Below are 7,233 nucleotides of genomic sequence, written 5' to 3' on the forward strand. Positions count from 1 at the left end.
GTCTATCAACATATGTAGGTGGATTCACATCCTGGAAAGTGATTCTCCTCATTTCCACATCCCTCATGGGTGTCTTATGCATCTTCTTTTCATTAAAGACTACATCATGGTTGCGTATGATCTTCTTTTCTTCTGGATCCCAGAGACGATAGCCCATCTCTCCACTTTCACCATAACCCAAAAAGATGCATTTCCTAGACTTAGGATCTAGCTTCTTTCGAAGCTCTTTCGGCACATGTGCATATGCCTCACACCCAAATATACGCAAATGAGAGTAAGAGAGCTTCTTGCCACTCCATGCCTCTTCAGGAATACCGCCATCCAAACTCTTACTAGGTGATCTATTAATCACATGCATTGTAGTATTCATTGCCTCAGCCCAAAAACCACCAGAAAGACTTGCATTGGAAAGCATGCATTGCAAGCTTTCTTGAATGGTACGATTCATCTTTTCTGCAACTAGATTTTGCTTTGGAGTATGAGGCGATGTGAGCTCCCTCTTAGTCCCACGTGTATCACACAAATGCTGAAAGTCATGAGAGAGATACTCTCCACCATTGTCAGTCCATAGGCATTTAAGCGTTCTACCTGACTGATTCTCAACCAAGGCCAGCCATTTCTAAAATACCTGGAACACATCACTCTTCCGAGCTATAGCATAAGCCCACACTTTCCTAGTTGCATCATCAATGAATGTCACATAGTATTCAGCCCCACCTAATGATCGTGTAGGCATGGGACCACATACGTCTGAATGCACCAAATCAAGCTTTTCAAACTCTTTCTTTCCCCTTCTTTTATGGGCTGATTTAGTATATTTCCCATAGAGACAATGCTCACAAAATTCAAAATCAGAGAAACTCAAATGCGATACATAACCCAAATGGCATAAGAGTTTCATCCCATTTTGGCTCATATGGCCCAATTGGCAATGCCATAAAGAAGTGCTTGGCTGCTCGGTTATTGCAACAACATGATCAATCACCCCTGATACATGTAAGGAATACAAAGTCCCACACTTGGCACCCCTGGCCAAAAGCATAGAGCCCTTTTGAATTTTCCAAGTCTGAAAGCCAAAAGTGGTGTGAAAACCAGCATCATCTAGCTCACCCATTAAAATAAGACTCTTGGTCAACTTAGGCACACGTCTCACATGTTTCAAAACAAATGCAGACCCATTTGCAAAAGAAAACTTTATGTCACCTGCTCCCACTATGCCACATGCATAGTCATTTCCAAGATGCACACAACCTGTCTTTCAATTGTCATAAGTGGAGAACCATTCCCTATGGGGAGTAACGTGGAATGAAGCACCAGAATCCAAAATCCAATCCTAGGAATATGCATCATCTGAAGTGGTAAGAAACTCTACAGATAAACTAGACATGAAAAGAACATCATTGTCACTATCATGTGTGACTGCATTGATCTCCTTGATCTTCACTTTTCCTTTGTCCTCCCTTGGACTCTCTTCCTTCTGATTTGCACCCTAATTTGCGTTCTTTTTCTTATCCTTTTGCTCTCTTTTCAGCTTGTAGCAATCCTTTTTCATATGGCCCTTCTTGCCATAGTGGTAACACTCAATGTTCTGTGCCCTGGATTTGCTATGAGACTTCCTTCTTTCTTGGGATTTCCCCCTGAATTGTGATCTGCCCCTTTGCACATTTAAGGCTGCAACCTGCTTATTGCCATCCATAGACTTTCGTCTAATCTCCTCGGCCAATAAGCTACCCACAACATCATCAAATTTTAGTACTCCACCAGGTGCAGAGTTATTGACAGCTATACGGAAGGTATCCCATGAGGATGGCAATGAACATAAGAGAAATATTGCCTTAGTCTCCGCATCAAAATTCATCTTCTGAGCCTGAAGCTGGCTGAAAATAATATTTAATTCATTCAAGTGAGAAGCAATGGAGACCCCTTCCTTCATCTGTAGCTCAAACAACCTCTTCATGAGGTAAACTTTATTAGAGGCAGTTTCCTTTTCATAAGTGGCACACAGTTTCTTCCACAAATCTTCCGTAGTCTGCTCATTTACTAATGTGAAATAAACTGACTATGCAAGATGAAGTCTAATAGTAGATTTTGCTAATGCATCCAACTCATTCCAATCATCCTCAAACATATTTGTAGGCTTAGCTTCAATCCCTACCAAGGGTTTAATCTGCTTCTTTTGAATAAGCACATCCCTTATTTGTTCTTTCCACAAAGAAAAGTTTGTCCCATCAAACTTTTTAATGCTAAAAAACTCCTTTTCAGACATGGAAGAGGATCCCATGATGCAAATGAAGCAAAATTCCCAAATGCTAGTGCCTACAAGAGAGAATCACACCAAATACCAGGTGCACCCAAATGTGTATACCACAATAGAATGAAATATCACCAAAACTCAAAAGCATCAAAAGATGTAGCTGACTCATGTGCATGTACTATGAATCCATATGAGCAAATCTAGCCCAAAAGAAAATGCCAACTGTAATGGCAATCCAAAATGCCAATAAGTGCCAAATGGCTCAAGCATAAACACTGTCCATGGGCATATGCATTACCAATGGCCTATAAATCATCCATTGCAACCCAATGCACACCACGAATGAGTGCACACTGCTCAAACTACAACCAGAGTGATCTGCATAAGGTATGCTCAAGAAATCATGGTCCCACGGTAATGACCACTATTGAAAATAGTACCTGAGATGCCTCAAAACATGGGTGCCATTGCATAATCGGACTCAGCAAGAAAATCTGCAAATATCTCTCTTCTACTAGAACTCCAAAATCCCAACCGATGAGTGAGAAATGGGAGTCAACACTTATCCACTGCCATGTGGCATAAATCTAAGGTTTTAAAACCTTAGAATGAAAAAATGCATAACAGAGAGATGAAATCGAATACACAGAGATTTATAACTTTGAAAATCCTCCACTGAATCACATAAGAACTGACAGGTAGGGGTTTTCAGGTGTCCGAAATGCAATGGGACAGGCGGTTTTGGAAACCGTGGTCTCAATCACTGGGTCCAACACACGGATTGAAAAACGTTTTTGGAAATAGAGCTATTTGTAAACTCCACCAGAGTGCAAATGATGAGCAACGTAGAAGTTTTAGGACCTCCTGAGTCCACTGGAACTGACATATTTGCAAATGGTTGCTCCAAACTTGAGTTCCAACACCCAGGCAAAAAAACGCAGAAACTGACACAGTGAGTCAGAAATCTAATGAAATGATTCTAGATTCAAGAATGAAGGTGTTTCCAAGCTCCTGAAGTGAAGTGGACACCAAAAGCAAGCAATAGTTGCCTCTACAAGTCAATATGGAGTCTCTGTCATCGAACGGAACAAGAAAAAGCTCAAAAAATGACTTTTTCTTTGAAAACACTTAACAAGCTCTCAAAACCACTTCGTAAAGCCAAAGTGACTTTTCCAAAGGTTCCTCCGAGGTCTCTATACACTCGGATGCAAGTAAAGTCACCCACAAAACTTCCCACAGAGCTTCTCCTTCCTCCCACAGAGCTGCTGAGCTTCCAAGCATTCACACACGCTCAGCTAAATCACCCAGGCTCTGATACCAGTTGAGAGTGCTCTCAACGGAAGCAATAATGGAAGAGGGAGAGAGAGAAACAGAGAGCTATACAAGTTTTGGTGGGTACAGAACCACCCTAATCTTCTTTTTCATTCATTTATATATGTGTTTGAGTATTGTACATAATTGGGGTAAAGGCACAATGACCTTTAACCCCCACAGAGAGTGATGCATGTGTGCATGTGCGTGTGTGTGTGTGTGTGTGATATTTTCTATGCTAGACAACATTTTTTTCAGTTGTTTTTTTGGTGAGACATGAATTGCATCTTGCAGTGGCTTTTAATGATATTTATGGAAGATGAATTGATTCAGGGAGAGATTTTTGAATTTGCTTCAATTTATGCTCCACAATCATCTCATGCTAGAGGAAAAATTTGGGAGGACATGCAGACCTATCCTTGGCATTATCTTGCCTTCATATGTGGAGATTTTAATAATGCTGCCCCTAGTAGCCATTATTTCATCATGACTATAATCACATTTATGTTAACGCTTAAGGGTGCAACAAAGAGAATCACTAAGCAAGAAGAATTCTATCTAATTACTCTAGCTACATTTCTAATCAAGAATCCAAGAGAGTAATTTTTAGCTGCATCTCTAATCAAGAATTCAAGAGAACAACTCCTCAATTTCCGCAATGTTAAAAACCATAACATAGTTTCTACATTCAACAAGTTACAAGGTAGTTCAATTTTCAGTTCTCATTGCTAACAAATACATTTTTGTAAGTGTGCATGATAGGGTCAAGAGTACTATATCTCTCATCATAAGTGTCCCGAGCATGGCAGCATAGATAGTAAAAGGAAAATTGACAGGCTTTTAGGGCCTATTGAACTCTATTGCATAGAATATGTATTATTGCAAAAGACCTTGTGCACAAGCTATTTTTTGAATCTCTCCCAGAAGGTTTGAACTTTGCCACAAAGGAAAAAAGTATTGATTGTAGGGCCATTGTAGCTTTATAGGGAGCATGAAATTTAATGCTCTTGCAATTTGCAGACTACTTCTCGTCCTAGATATTATGTTTTGCTAGCTAAAATTTTGCTATGGAGGTAGAACTATGGCTCTAAGGTGCAGTTGATTTAATGCCAGGGACAAGATGGTGTAGAATTCAAGGGCACTTGTGATGTACAATTTATTGTAGGTCTGAACATGTCTGGTTTTTATGGCATGATTTCTTTATGTAGACCTTTTGAAATTTGAACCTTCTTTGCAAAGCCTTTGGACAAGCCCCTTCTTTAATTACTGATTTTGACTTTCTTTTGGTTTCTTTCTCTCTTTTGAGAATTATACCATACATACTTAGAACTTTTGGTTCTCTCTCTTGGAACCTTCACATGAGGGACTTCTCCTTCCTAATAGGCCTAAAGTGTAGCCTTTCTTTGATACCAATATAACTACGATCAAGAATTCTCACACATACACAAGGCATCGCTTGAAGAATTGAAGAAAGAATCAAAGGCATAAGGAGAGAGCAACAACCACTGGGTGCAATCCCCCTCCCCCCTCCTAGATAAGTGACTCATGCTTCCTCATCTAGAGTATTTGAAATATATAACTGAAGCATAAGGAGTAAAATTATCTCTTTCATCCACCTAAACAAGGGATGCTTTTACATAGTCTCCTTGGGCATGATTTAATAATAACAAAGGATTTATGTATCAAAGTAATACAAAATTGGCCTATGGCCATATAACATGTGCCATGTAACACCTTAATCGGTACCCTCACATAACTCTAATCCTCATCATTAGTTCCATCAACTATACTCAAGCCACCACAATCACATAGTTGTTAACAATCAATTGAATGAATCACCCTAATCAATCCCAATATAATTGTGATGAATGTATAATAAGAAAACAAAACACCAGTAACAGTAGTGATATTAGTGATGCCATTGAAGCAAGCACATTATTGACCATCTAGCATAGCAAAAACACATGTCTAGTTAGGCATCCCCAACCAAATCATGCATGGCATCCACTATAAACTCCACCACATCCGATGCGGTTGTATGGTATAATTTGCCATAGTCAGCATGACTATAATATAAAATGGTATGCCTAGAAAATCATGTAAGAAATATAATTTTCGTAACAAAACTAGATACATTTTCCACTAAAAGGATTCTAGAGGTGTGGCCTTGCATAAGTGGCTTTGTTTAGGAAAATCACAAACTTATATTTAGTTCGATCGCTTTCACATGATTACTAGATGCAAAGACTAAAAGACACTACAAGATGGGAACTACAAAAGAAAAAATTGATTAATACAAGAACGTCCCACATTATATTATTAAAAGTATTAGATGCAAGATCATTACCTAAATACCTATAAGGAGAAACATATGGTATAATGGCAATATTGTCATGGTAGATTCCAAAAAGCATAAGGCCAAGGATTGTGACCATAATATTAAAATGTGAGATGGTCAAGTACCTACAAATATGATAGTCATAGATTGCAATAATATTAACAAGAGCATAGACCATGGAAATCATACAAAATGGAGGATGGGGGCTCAAGGAGGATATGGAACTTTTAATCTAGATATGAATAATAGGTTGTTTCCCCCATGGAGTTAGCTGTTAGATGGGTTGTGGAGGGTCTTTAGTTGTACTCATGATTTTTGCACCCTACTCAACTCCATTGCACCTTAGATCCCATTACATTATGTCTGCAACTTGTCCGCTATCCCCTATGATGAAAGCTATGAAAAGTGCACAAGTGGAGATAAGATGGCAACTCCTAAAGACACACAACCTTTCAAAGACCATTGAAAAAATTACATTATTTGTCTAGAGGAGTTGCCACAATGCTATGGATATTTCTATTTTCTTGGTATCATATATTTCTTTTTGTATTTTGTGAGTCTAGTTGGGCTAGGGGGGTCTTCTGTTAATATGATGGTCTAGATGTCTTCGAATGTGATGCATAGAAATTCAACAATAGCGTTTGAGTTAATTTTCTCATTCTCATAGTCTATTGTAATAGCTTATTCAATGAGAGTTGCTATTTGTATTTTATCAAGGTTGATTTGCATTGTTAGCTCTTGATTTGTTCTTCAAGCATGATAAGGAAGCTACTTTACTTGAAGATTCTCATTAGACCTTTTTGTAGCTTCTACAAGAAGCTTTTATTTTTCAAATGGTGGGATACAACACATGGTCTATGCTATTTTTTGGTCTCTAGCTCTCACATTTCCTTCAATGATGGTTGTTAGCATGTTATGGGATTCTTTTGTTGGTTGGTGTTTTAGCTTGTGTGTAGTTGTGGAGGCTAGCCATTGTAGTGGTCCTTGTAGTGGGAGATTAGTCTTGAGCATCACCAACAAGCACTCTTTCAAGAGCTTCAAAGACCCTAGGAGCATCCGTGAATGAGTAGTCACAAGTAGAGGTCCATTTGCTAGCTACATTTTAGTGCCTAAGACTTTAGAGGTGTAAGTGCGTGATTGTGCTTCTGTGTCTTACATAGCCAGTAGCTCTCTATTATTGCCTTGCTAACCTTGGCATTCCTTGTGGCCTTTCATGATAGTAGCATGGCAAGCTTGATAAGCTTGCATGGTGCTTTTTTTTAACGTCACAGCCCATTTCGTAGTTTACTCATCCCTTTTTTTGTGTGCCATGCTGTATTTTATAATGTTA

The sequence above is a fragment of the Dipteris shenzhenensis genome, chromosome 16 (genome assembly GCF_047967505.1).
Source record: "Dipteris shenzhenensis isolate YYH24624 ecotype China chromosome 16, Dip_SZ_1.0, whole genome shotgun sequence".
In the NCBI taxonomy this organism is placed as follows: Eukaryota; Viridiplantae; Streptophyta; class Polypodiopsida; order Gleicheniales; family Dipteridaceae; genus Dipteris; species Dipteris shenzhenensis.